The sequence below is a fragment of the Eumetopias jubatus genome, unplaced genomic scaffold, assembly GCF_037043125.1.
Source record: "Eumetopias jubatus isolate StellerSeaLion01/CBP00866 unplaced genomic scaffold, mEumJub1_p1.0 scaffold_6, whole genome shotgun sequence".
Classification (NCBI taxonomy): Eukaryota; Metazoa; Chordata; class Mammalia; order Carnivora; family Otariidae; genus Eumetopias; species Eumetopias jubatus.
In genome coordinates this window covers 134514539-134528222 of record NW_028274812.1, presented here as the reverse complement: position 1 = coordinate 134528222, position 13684 = coordinate 134514539, and the positions used below count along the sequence as shown (strand labels likewise).

Genomic DNA, 13684 nt, shown 5'->3' with positions numbered 1-13684 from the left:
CCCTGTGCCATGCATTGGTTCACGTAAGCCTCACAACCACCCTTTTGGAGAGGTACTACTGTTATCCCCGTTTCAGAGAGGAAGAGCGAGGCACATGGCCAAGGTCACTGCTGGAGCGCTGCAGACATTACTGGACTCAGGCAGGAGGGACCGCAGAACCTTATCCCTTACTGATGTCACAATACCACCGCCTACGCAGAAGCAGAATCCCTGCTATGACTTTGAACTTTGTCTTCTTCCAGAGCCCTCCCTTCCCCACCCTCTCTAGGGCTGTCAAACAGATCTGGTCATGTAATTCACCCAATTAAGACCTCCGAAGGGTCTCACTGTCACCTCAATGAACTCTAGCCCCTCTGGCATGAACTAGGGGGCGCCCCATGAGGTGGCTCCACGCTCCCTTCCAACCTTATCTGTTCCCATTCTTCACCGCCTACCCAGCGTTCCAGCCACACGAGGCTACTCGCTGCTTCCCAAGCACACTTTGAAATTCTTGCCTCCTCCCTCTGCTCCTGCCATTGCTCAGGCTCAGAACTATCCCCTCAGAGTTTGGCCTGGGACATTCCCCCGCCCTTCAGGGGTAGCTCAAATGCCAGTTCTTCCAAACAAAATTATCTGATTTTTCCAGTGGACACCAGGCCCTTCTCTGTGCTTCCAGGCTCTGCTCCTAGCTCTGTTACAGCATCTGTCCCATTATGTTACGATTACGTGTCTGAGCACCTCCCCCCTGCCCCACGGACCACAAGCATCACAGACAGAGGGTGATTATCAGTGATCTCCATCTCTCAGCCCCATTTTTGTGCATGGTTTTGGAACAGATGGAAAAGTCAGTCAAATATTTGACTGAAGTCCCCTGGAATCAGACAAGGCCACCCTGTGTTTTCCCATCCTTTAATTCACTAAAATAACCATCCCTGTGACCTTTAGAGTCTTGTTGTTGTATGGAAAATATCCTTGCAAAAGGGGAATTAAGGTTTTGGAAATCATGACCGAGAGTTTTTTTTTTCCCCTAAGAAAATAATCCAAAGAGATAAGGCACAGAGATCTCCACAAGGAAGGGTGTCATGGTACCCACGGTGCCTTCCATTTCAGGACTACGGGAGCACAGAACAGGTGAAAGAGAGAGCTTAAGGTCATTACATTTTCCAATTCTATACTCACAGCCTGTCAGGCTACTTCCATTAAGACTGTCCAGAGTTAGGCCATCTTATAAGATAAGATAGTTGGGCTAGATGGAATCTAGAAAGTTTCTTTTTATTGGACATTCTATAACGAATTTAAATAAACACCAAGGCCCTAAATTATTCTCCAGGGGTGGAAGAAAGAGGAGGTTCTGTTCTCCATCTACCTAGCTCCAAATGATGTAATTTTCCCAGCAAATGTCATAGGGATGAGCATTCCATGATATTCACAAGACGGACAGCTGTGCCATTTTGGAGTATTTCGATTCTACTAATTAAATATAGTACCAGGGGCTCCACCACTCAGGATGAAGGAGCGGGGCATCTTTCAAAACAACTGCAATAGCTAACACATATGGTCCTTTAAGGGTCCTATACAAGTGCTTTGTAAACATTCTCATTGACTCTTCACCAAAACTTGCGAAGTAAGGAAGAATACTGCTATTATCTCGATTTTATGGATGAGGGCATTATGTTTCCGAGAAAATGAGGGAAGTGATCACGTTGGTTGTGATCACAGCAGGGATGTAACTTTGGGTCTTCTCACTCCAGAGCCTGTGTTCTTTCCACGAATCCTGCTGTCTTCTCCCAGAGAAGCCTTGACGCCTAGGATTTTCTGGTACGTGTACGTGCTGACTAGGAAATGCAGTTTGCACAAAGCAAGGACAACAGATGCTCACAGAACCCAACTGCTCTTTTGCTATGAGCTTTGCTTTGAAGAGCCTCTGAGGCTACTATGGAACAGAGAGGCAGGTTTGAATTCTAGACTCAGTCAGCATAAGAGTTTTAACGTGAGTAGCACAGGGCTGGAGGTGAGTAGGTGTGCAGACAGAAGAGGGTACAAGAGAGGGGAGACAATTAGTAGGCTGAATAATCCAACCATGGATCATGGCGTGTTGTCACTAAAAAGGGGGACCGTATGGGTTTATTGTGGCCACATTAATAACCTATTTCACGGAGGATAGAAAGGCCTCACCATCAACTTTTCCTGTTTCCCTTATTTTTCTTCAGTGTCTGGTCCACACTTCATAGCACGTTACATTATTCATGGGTCTCCTCCCCTAAAAGGTAAGCCCACAAGGATGTGGGCTCTGTTTTGTCCTCATTGACCAAAAATGGTATCTTCCTTCGTGAAAAAAATGAACCAACAGGGAAGAATAAAGAAAAATTGACCTGTTTTAACAGGACGCATACTACTTACAACAGACACAGTAAAAACAGAAAAATTCTGAAAGCTTGAGAGTAAAAGGGCAGTCCTAAATCTGCAAAAGCATATATTCTAAACTCTCTTCTCCTTCATTATGTCCCCATGACATGTCACGGAAGCGAAAAGCTTCATTTGCTCCTTCAGTCCTGTCTCCATCAAGAAAAACATTTAGCAAGTCTTCTTTTTGGAAAATTCAACTCTCCTTTTTGATTCTACTAAGCCAAGTAGGAGACACACAGATTGGGAACACAAAGGCACCCCTCAAATTTCCAGCCCCCTTCCCTCCGCCATTTTCCTACCATCCACCTCCCCTCCGCCATTTTCCTATCATCCACCTCCCCTCTGCCATTTTCCTACCATTGAAATAGTTGCATGTTTCTAAGGAATCCCTCAACTTTGAAAATTAAGAGACTATCTTATAACCTATCATGTTTACTACTGGTGAGGGAGAGGCAGTTTACTTTTAATAAATCATAGAGAAATGAACGCCAAAACATCTACAACAATTCCGGGTCATGACAACAGTTGGTCTCTTTTCAAGAGAGCTCTATATCATCTCTCTATCTCTGTCAGATGGTAACAGGCAGAGGCACGGCAGGGCCCTGGGCCTCATCCACGGGTGGGGGTTTACAGGTAATCAAACCCCTCCGATACTCTTTTAGGAAATCGGGGACAGGTTTTGAAATTAAAAATCACTGTCTATTTTAAATCCTCATCTTCCCTGAAAAAACTTGAGAACCATCATTCTTTCTAAAGAAAAATGTGTAATAAAGAGATACTGCTTTCTGGCACTGGATTTCAGATGCAGTGCTTGTTAAAGTTTTTAAAAAGACATTAATTTCCTCAAAGGACAGAGGAAATTTATTATCTACAAATATAACACTGAAAATGAAATGAAACTTCCAAAGGAACAGCTCTTGTAATGTGGTGTGCGTGAGTTAGAGAGCTTGCAGAGGGGAGAGAAAACAATTTTCTTCTTGGGGACCAAAAATGTGTAAGAAATTATGCTACGAATTGCAGGGCCTGAGGTTGAAGAATGACAGAAATAACCACTGAAATCTAAGAAAACAGTTAATCAGCTTCATTTTAGGCAAGCAGGCACGCATTGTATGTTTTATCGTGGCCTTCTAAGATAAGAAACTCAACATTAGAGCTTTTGTTTTTTTCTTGGACTCTAGTCAGCAGGAAACTATGCCGTTCTATATATAGACCAGGGCACTGAGCCTTCCTGAGTGGAGAATGTGTTTGGAGCTTCTTTTTTTTTTTTTTTTTTCCAGGAGTGGTGATGAATTTAAATTAATTCATTCACAATCCCTTCCTCTGCCCTTTCCAAGGACCAGGGCCCCACGTTTCTGAAATCCTGCCTGGGATTTCAGGATGGGAGAAATAAAACCATAAGACCCACAGAGTCTGACCAACAGCCCATCCCTCCCAGCATTGTCCAGTTCTGATGGAGGAGCCAAGCAGTGGTGGCCTTCTAGCAGAAACTCCATCAGCACACATCAGCGGGGGTCCTAGGTCATGCGTGGCTGGATGTTGGTGCCGGGAGGGGAGGCATATGTTTGAGACCCGGCTGGGTCACTCGCTAGCTGTACATCTTGGTTTGGCTTCTCATCGGTTAAATGGAGACACCTTATCTGCCCACCTCATAGGTTTTCTCAGAGATAATGCTTGTGCACTGTGCTTTGTAAATGTCAGTGTTTTAACTAGGGATGCACTTAAGCAACGACCATACATCATAAACCAGTCATTATGGATATTATCCATGAATTTATTAAAAACACTTCCTTCAGCTTTTTGGTTGTTTTTGGCCTGAAGAATCTTTCTGGACAATGGTTTCTGAGAAGATCAAAGAATCAACAGTCACGCAATGGGCAAGAGCAGGTTTTCTACTGATGCACATAGGAAATCAGGAGCAGAGTCTCCGTCTTTTGAAAATATACTTCCTTTTTTTATCCTCTTAAGACTTCAAAAGATGTTAGTGGTTTATACAGTCTCATTTTAACCTGCCCCACCCCCCAAGCAGTTTACTCATCACCTTGCAGGGGAGGATCCGTCCTGCTCACAGTGACATCACCTTGCACTAAAATCACATCATGCCCCTGGGAATCACAGTTACATTATAAAACAATAACGACGTGCTGCCACTTACAGATAAATCTGTGCCTCACAATCAAAGAAATGACCTAAAGTAAGAAGTTGCCAGTTCTGGCCTCAAGAGGTCAGGGACAAATGGTCACTAATACAAGAAAGAGAATCCTTCCCTGGAAATGCATTTCATTTAAATACGTCTGCAGTTTCATAGATGATGAACAAAACCCTGAACTTCTTCGAACAAATGCTACTTCACAAGCAAATGGCATTTGGGTTTTTGGTTTCATTCTTGCCAGGCCACCAATGCGTGTCTGCTTATCATCACGGAACACTCTGATTTGCAGATGGAAGCATTCTTAGCACAAGCCAACACGGTAATTAGCCTGTTATGGCTACAAGAAACCTTGGAAATCATCTAGTTCACGACCAAGACCAAGAGTTATTCTTTAGAATTTCCTGTGACCCTGGAGGCCACATGGCAAAAAAGTAGTTGTCACCATGGAATGTATTTATACTAGGATTATAAATGAATTGTGCTCTTTGGAAGGTCTAAAAGTAATTATGGAATAATAGGATTCGAGGGATTGAAGGAACCTGGGCGGGGTGGGGGAGAAGAGCTACTGTTTTCAATTTCTTCTGTCCAAAGTTGAAATTACTCCTTTTTCAGGAATTCTTGACAGGTAGAAATTTAATCCCCAGCTAAGGTGTAAATATAAAAATGGGGATATTATAAGCAAACAAAATAAACTATTCACATACCTAAACTTATCAATATTATTTCAGAGGTGCCTGGGTGGTTCGGTTGGTTGACCACCCGACTCTTGATTTTGGCTCAGGTCATGATCTCAGGGTTGTAGGATCGAGTCCTGCGTTGGGCCCCGCGCACTGTGTGCAGGCTGCTTCCCTCCCTCGCTCCCTCCCTCTCTCTCTCCCTCTGCCCCTTCCCCTGCTCCAACTCTCTAAAATAAATACATCTTTAAAAAATTATTATTTTAAAAGAAAGATCACAGATGTTATTAATTGTGTGTATACCAAAATACTTGGCATGCAGTATTCAGTAAACATTACGAAGAGTTCAAGATGGTTTTGGAACCCTTCCTGCATCTGGTTGACCATCATTGGTCTGGACTTGTTAACCCAGATGCACAACTAATATCCTGGAAGAGGTAAAAAAAATCATTCTATTTCTAGAAACATTCACAGTCGCGTTAACAACCTACTTCAATCTATCTCACACAAGGTTACAGACAGGACAGGCCCTGAGCAAATGACCTCCCCATTAGGTTTTCCTTTATGAAGTACACGAGTAAAGCATCTGAGACAGCTGTTAGCCTATCCCCTCCCCCTTTTTTAAAAAAAGATTTTATTTGTTTGTTTGACAGAGAGAGACACAGCGAGAGAGGGAACACAAGCAGGGGGAGTGGCAGAGGGAGAAGCAGGCTTCCCGCGGAGCAGGGGAGCCCGATGCGGGGCTCGATCCCAGGACCCCGGGATCGTGACCTGAGCCGAAGGCAGACGCTTAACGACTGAGCCACCCAGGCGCCCCTAACCTATCCTTCTTGAAGACCTCCAGTACCCTCTCCAGCGGTTCCGGGATCCTTCCTTAGGTCGGATTACAATCTTCCGTTATTTCTCTCATTCTCAATGATTGGTCCTCTACAGACTTCGGGGAATAACTGCCAACTTCCTGCCTTTTCATAAACATCTCACCACCCATTTGGAGACAGTCTGTATCACTCCTTCCTCTCATCTGCCTAGAATGTTCTCTCATTTCCTTTCTCCCTCTTCCTCTGGTCATTCCTATCTTTTGGATTTCAGTTGAAATGCAGCTCTCCAGAAAAGCCCACCCAGAAGCCCGCCTACGAAGCTGACCCCCTGCTGTACGTCGTCCCCCTCCCTGACTCGCCCAGTTTATGCTCCCAGCAGACTCCACACCCCGCTGGGGCCAGCAGCCCTCCATACCTGGTTCACTGCTCTATCTGCAGGGCCCCGCACAGAGAGAGCCTGGTCCAGAAAAGGTACTCAGTAAAAAACTGTGGACCGATCTTATGGATGCTAAGGAAACACAGGTACTTTCCTTTTTAAATGTTAGAGCTTTCCTGTTCTAGCTGTTGAGGGATTCTGAGGATAGGAAAAGGTAGAGGAAAACGGAATTTATTAGAGATGTATTTTTTTGTCCACTTTAAGACCCATAGATAGCAAGCAAACGCATCTCTCTAGAACTAAATGTATGGTTCTTAAAATTTCCTAAACCAAACCCAACGGGTGAAAATAAAAGAGTATTAAGAACATAATTATTGACACACATGAGTGATCATAGGAATGAAAACATGTGAATTTTTTTTTTTTTTTTTTTTTAGTTTCAACCCAGAGATTTCAATTACTCCTCCCGTGCTGATACACTCCCCTTCCTCTAATCTATCAGGATGCCCTTTCATCCACCTTCCATCTGCTTGTGCCTATTTTTCAGATCTCTATAAATTCCTAAAATTCTGAAAGTTAAGTTTTAGTCTTAGTTGGAGGATACTGAAGACAGTTGGATGATCCAATATGAAACTCTACACCTCAGCAGTTTGCTAGAAGAGCCATGGATGATCACTTCCCCAATTTTATCATATACAATGAATATGGTGCAAGAGAATTAAATGAAGGGACAATGAACTTCAGTGGGTCAAGTCCATCATCAGCATTACAGTATCTTGAACTCAAGTCCGATACTACTCAATGTGACAAGCAAAGCCCTATGTGTGACTTTAAATTTTATTTATTTATTTATTTGAGAGAGCGAGAATGAAAGACGGAGAGAGAGCACATGGGAGGGGATAGGGTCAGAGGGAGAAGCAGACTCCCTGCTGAGCAGGGAGCCTGATGCGGGACTCGATCCCGGGACTCCAGGACCATGACCTGAGCTGAAGGCAGTCGCTTAACCAACTGAGCCACCCAGGCTCCCCCTATGTGTAACTTTAAAGGAAGACACTTGTACTTTGTTTCTAATATCTACAAAAACAAAATTCACACAGTTCAACAACAGCTCAACAACAGGATGGGGAGTGTACCCACAAGTAAAGTTTCTTTCTACAATTAAGGGAATTTCTAAGAAAACATTAAACATCAGATGAAAATACCTTTCTATTCGAAGATCAGAAGAACCTAATAACATTCACTTTTACTAAATGTTTGCTGAGTACTTGCTACACGACAGGTCCCAGGATGGACCGGGAAGTTGAGTGGGAAGACAAGGCTGGTCCCTGCCCATATTTGAGAGAGAATATACGTACAAACACACAACATGAGGTGGTGTGTGCTGAGAGACGCAGTCCAGAAGGAGGCCAGAGCTCCCTCTGGGCATCTGAGAAGGGGTCAAGAAGGACTTGGTATTTCTTGAAAAATAAGCAGAATTTTGCTTTGCAAAACAAGGTGGAGTGGGTGGTGGAGAGGAGAGGAGAGTGCATTCCAGACAGGGAGTGTTCCAAATTTTAGGATCATGAGAAAAACACAAAAGGTTAAAGACATGTTCTCACCACCATCACTTAATATTTACATAACGAGTGTTTTGTGAGAACTCAAAGCTCAACAGTGACAAAGAACATCAGGAACACTCTAAATGTCCATCAGCAGGGAATGGATTAATAATCTAACCATAGTGGCTACCAAGGACTCTATATCCACCCAACCATTCTTCCATCCATCCATTTGTTTATTCACTCCAACATTTATTAAGCACCTATAGTGAGGTCCTATTCTAGGAGCTCAGAATACAAGCCGGAACAAAACAGTTCTCACCTCTGTGGACCGTATATCCTATTAGGTGAGAAAAGCAATAAGCAAAATGAAAAGCCAGCAGTATAGGATGTTAGATGGGGGAAAAAAGCTACAAAAGGAATAAAGGGGGGCTGGAGAATACGCTGCGCTGGGAAGAGGGTTGTAATGTTAAGTAGGGAGATCAGGGAGGGCCTCACTGAGGAGGTGACAACTGAGTACAGACCCAAGGAAGGTGAGGGAGGAAGCCCTGAGGATATGTGAGGGAAGAGCAGTCTCGAACGAGGGACTAGCACAAAGGCCCTTTGTCCCAGGGCACCTGGCAGTCCAAGGCTGTGAGACCAGCGGGAGAGCCTTTGTGGTGGGCGAGGGCGGGCGGCGCAGAGGATGAGGCAGGGAGATGCTGGCCGTGCTGGCCTTCTTTGCCTCTCACTCGTAAGTGCGCTGGAAGGCCAAGGAAACATTTTGGGCACAGTTATTATTATGGGTTATCGTGTCCCCCTCAAAATTCATGTGTTGAAATCCTAATCCCAGTACCTCAGAATGGGACTGCCTCTGGAGACTGGCTTTAAAGGAGCGACTGAGCAAGATGACATCACGGGGGTGGGGGTGGTGTTCTAACCAAATGACTGGTCGTCGTGTAAGAGCAGATGAGGACCCAGACGCACACCGAGGGAAGACCACGTGAGGACCCAGGGAGAAGGCAGCCGTCTGTGACCCGAGGAGAGAAGCCTCAGGGGAAACCAACCCTGGGGACACTTGGATCTTGGATTTCTAGCTTCCAGAGCTGCGAGAACATAAATTCCTGTTGTTTAAGCCACCCAGTCTGTGGTACGTTGTTACGGCTGCCCTAGCAGACTAATGCAATCAAGACCCAATTTCTGTGACATGTTGTCTGTTTGACTGAAGGGCGGGAGTGGAGGCAGGAGACCAGGCAGCAGGGACAATGGAGGCCAGACCACTGGGTGGGAAGTGGCTCATCTAAGACATATTCTCAGTGTAGACCTACCAGGATCTGCCAACCCCTCAGACGTAAGGTACGAGAGAAGGAAGGGTGTCAAGGGTGACCCCAAGATTTCTGGCCTGAGCGACTGGAAGGACAAATTTCCCTTTTCCTTAATTAAGAAGGACTGCTTTAAAGTCCTTAAGAATCTTCCCCAAATTCCTTCAGGGTCAACAAGGACACAGATCCTATCTTCATTTTACCAACAGGGAAGCCAGAGCACAGGGAACTGACGAAGTGAAGTAAGATGAGAAAGAAAATTAGTGGCTGATAAGGATTTTAAGTCTGAATTCCAAGACTTATGTCAATTAGATCACAGAGCTTACTGTGGATCTTAAAAACTGCATGATACCTGAAATGAGAAAATGTCACTTTCAAAAAAGACACTATGAATCAAATATTAAAAAAAAAAAAAAGGAAGGAAACAAGTGAAGACCATGTCATTTCAGGAAAGTGACACAAAATCTCCAATAAGATTAGATCAAACCTATTTGTAATGTGCCTTTCAGGGGCACTGGAGGTGAATTTTTATGTAATTCGGTGTAACATTCACCACTGTTTCTTGGACACTTTCACGGCATGCCATGCAACAGGACGATGAATTTGGATGGAAGAAGTCACTTGTTCTTCACAAACAACCCTAACGAGGTTGGTGGTGGTGTTATTACCCCTGGTTTACAGATGAGGAATTGAAGGCAAAAAGAAGTGGTATCTGGGCTGACAACCCAGCAGTTAGACTGTGGAACCCCGTGATGTGGGGCCCCCTCCAGCTTGGCTGCCCTGCCGAGGGCAGCCCTGTGACCTTGAATAAATACGGCACTCTTCAAGTTTGCTTCAACTTCGTCTCTAGTTCCCTCCTCCTGCACCCCTCCCCCAAATCTGGTGAGCCAATGCTGTAAGTGCCCAACTACGTGTCACATCTTTGCGTCATTGAGGAAGTTCAGGTTACAGTAATGATTAAGAACTTGTTCATATCTATAGCAGCATTATCAACAATAGCCAAACTATGGAGAGAGCCCAGATGTCCATCGACTGATGAATGGATAAAGAAGATGTGGTGTAACAATGGACTCTGAAAAACAAACTGAGGGTTCTAGAGGGGAGCGGGGTGGGGGGATGGGTTAGCCTGGTGATGGGTATTAAAGAGGGCAGGTTCTGCGTGGAGCACTGGGTGTTATGCACAAACAATGAATCATGGAACACTACATCAAAAACTAATGATGTAATGTATGGTGATTAACATAACAATAAAAAGTTTAGAGAAAAAGAAGATGTGGTGTATATATATACAGTGGAGTATTACTCAGCCATCAAAAAGACTGCCATCTTGCCATTTGCAACAACATGGATGGAGCTAGAGAGTATCGTGCTAAATGAAGTAAGTCAGCCAGAGAAAGACAAATACCTTATGATCTCACTCATGTGTGGAATTTAAAAAAGAAAACAGATGAACATATGGTAAGGGGTAGAGGAAAACAAACCATAGGAGACTCTTAACGATGGAGAACAAATGGAGGGTTGATGTAGGGAGTGGAGGTGGGTGGGGGGAATGGGCTAGACGGGTGATGCGGATGAAGGAGGGCACTTCTTGTGATGAGCACTGGGTGTTGCACGTAAGTGATGAATCACTGAATTCTACTCCAGAAACCAACATTGCACTGTATGTTAACTAAGTAAAATTTAAATTAAGGAAAAAAAAAAAGAACTCGTTCACACAAATCAGAACAGCATTCTTGGGAGAACACAAGCAAGATGGTAAACAAACCATCTCAATAAATGGTTATTATAAGGAACCTGGGATTATTAGTGTGGAAGAGAGAAGCCCTAAATAAAGTCACTGGTAGCGACCTTCAAAGATTTGGAAACTTTTCACAGGAAAGCAAGACTAGAAATAGAACTGAGGGGGTCTAAGTCAGGAGAAGTAAAACTTGTAACCTAATATAAGAAACTCTGTAATAATCAAACCTTCTTGACAACGGGGTGGGCTCTCTGGGGCCCTTGGGAGGTCCCTGTTCAAATGGTCAGGCATGCTGTGGCCGGCAGCGGGCTGGCTGCCTGGATGTTCTCCATGGTCCCTTCCAATGACAACAGGGCTATTTATTCAGATTTATGGCCCAAGGTCCGGCATTAATCCTCCTTAATTCCTCATCTAATTTTCACATGACTTACAGTGTTTCATCAGGAGCCGACCACAGGAATGCACCGAGGCCTGACAGGTGACATTCCATGAGACCTCGGGGGCTTTGCGGCTGGCATGCTTAAGTGCTCGGGAATGTTTCTTCCTGCTTGCTGTGTTTTTTGGGGTCACTGGAAATTGTCAAGGGAAGAGAGAAACGATTCTTTCTTTCTGTGTTAAGCTTGGTCAGAACAAGGATGAAATCATGTTGACAGGCAACCGGGAGCATTTGTAGGTAGTTAAAAGGAGGGCAGCATCACCAGAGATGGTGGCAGATCCCGCACTAATGGGAGGTGGCCTGTGACACCGTTGCTTCGGATCCATCCAGGACTTCTGGAAGACCCAGATGGGGACGCTCAGAAAAATCTCTCCATCTTTATTTGTTTGGGAAGAAGGCCTCTCTTTCCCTGGAGGGTGATCTTGTTAGAGTGAGGCACACGTTAATTCTCTATGTCCTGGCTGGTCTATCTGAATAACCCTGTAACCTTGACCTAAGGCAGGAGAGGAGGGAGACAGGAGGTAATGAGAGCCTGAGGGTGGTACAAAGCACAGGGGATCGCCTTGGCCCAGCAGCCAACATCATGCTGTTGCCCTTCCTGCCCCTCTTCCCATAATATCATCTGTTCTCTTTGATTCATTTCAGGAAAGAAATGACCTGGTTTAGGTCCAATAGACCTACCCACTGGTCTACATGCAACTGAAATAGTCTACAAATACACACAGAAATTACTGACCCAAAAAACAGCGTGTCCCTTGTTGGTTAATACTTCCCACTGAACCTTTGAAAATGGCATATTTTAGTAGAAACGTATTTAGCAACTACCATGATCTCTCGAGTATCTTTTTCAATTGATTAAAGCTCCTGTGAGATACAAAGGCTTACTGGGCATACAGTAGGTGTGGAGATCGGAAATTATGTTGACTGTTAGCTGTTTTCAGGAAAGCAGCTGTACCATTATAGGGAGAGTTCTGGATTTGCAGTAGGAAAACCCAGGCTTGAGGACGTGTCCCCTTGACTTACTACCTAGGATGGTGCTTTTCAAAACATCTATGAGGAAGGACCTGTTTTGTTGGCTGGTTTGGTCAGTATGTTTATCTATCTTAATTTTCAATCTGTCACAAACTGATGCTTTTGTAAAATATAATAAAAAATCTATAAAACCCAAAACCCTTTTTTATTAACAGATTCAACAGACATAAAATCATTCTGTCAAATCGCTATGAAAGTGTCTTAAAACTTGGCCTCCATTTTTGTACCTCCACTGTTACCGATGGGCAACAAGCAGTTTGCTGACCACTCTTGAGAAATTGGCCTTGGGGAACTTACTTAGCCTGCCTTAGTTTCTCTACTTACTCAGGCTCCCTAGGTCATGTGAAGATTAAGATGATAATAAAGATATATCAAAGACTAAAAAGTGCCATCCAAATTGAAAACAACTGCTTTATTAACAGTAACAGTAGTTGAAAAGGATGCCAAGGGGCCAAAGAAATCTTTTTTCCAGCGAGGGGGAAAAAAAATATTAGTTGGCAATCGAGTCAGAATTCCTAGCAACAACTACTTCCCCTTGGAATTACATATAGCCCAAACACAGAAAACTTGGCGGCGAGTCTGGAAACTATCACAGAAAGCTCCTGACCATGTCCGTCTTGCCTCTGGCTCTCTGCCTGGTGACCGGCAGGACCTTCAGACTGCAATTTTCCCATCGGCAGGACCCAGCTAACTAACAGTTGTCACTACTCCGGGACAGGCACTCAGGGTCCCAAGCTCAGACACATCCCGCACAGCGGACTGCAACACTTTCTTCTTGTTGTGCTAGGGAATTAGGGCAAGCAACATGCCTTGGAATCATGTCGGGAAATCTGGGAGAAGTGGGGTAGTATTTGCACGCGCGTACGCGCACACACAGCACGAACAATTCAGAACGAGTCCTTCAGGTCCTACACGGGGCTCGATCTCACGACCCTGAGATCATGACCTGAGCCAAGATCAAGAGTTGGACGCTCAACCGACTGAGCCACCCAGGCGTCCCTGTCTTTTTCCATCATAAAAACAATCACATAAAATAAAAAAGTAGCAGTACAGAAAGATATGGAATATAAAAGAATTTCTCTCCCATCTCCCCACCTGAGGGATAACCACTATTAATAATTATATACATACATATATGCTTTCAAAAAATGTTAAGATTAATAGAAGCATATGTGTTATACATATAACACATATATATTACTCTTTATATATATTTATGTATTTAGATATATTTATA

General features: G+C 44.2%; 1 protein-coding gene across 1 annotated transcript in view; it reads right to left on the bottom strand.

Annotated features, from left to right (window-relative positions):
- Positions 1–13684, bottom strand: part of PHACTR1 (phosphatase and actin regulator 1) — a 547774-nt gene that overhangs the window by 53697 nt on the left and 480393 nt on the right. The window lies entirely within an intron of this gene.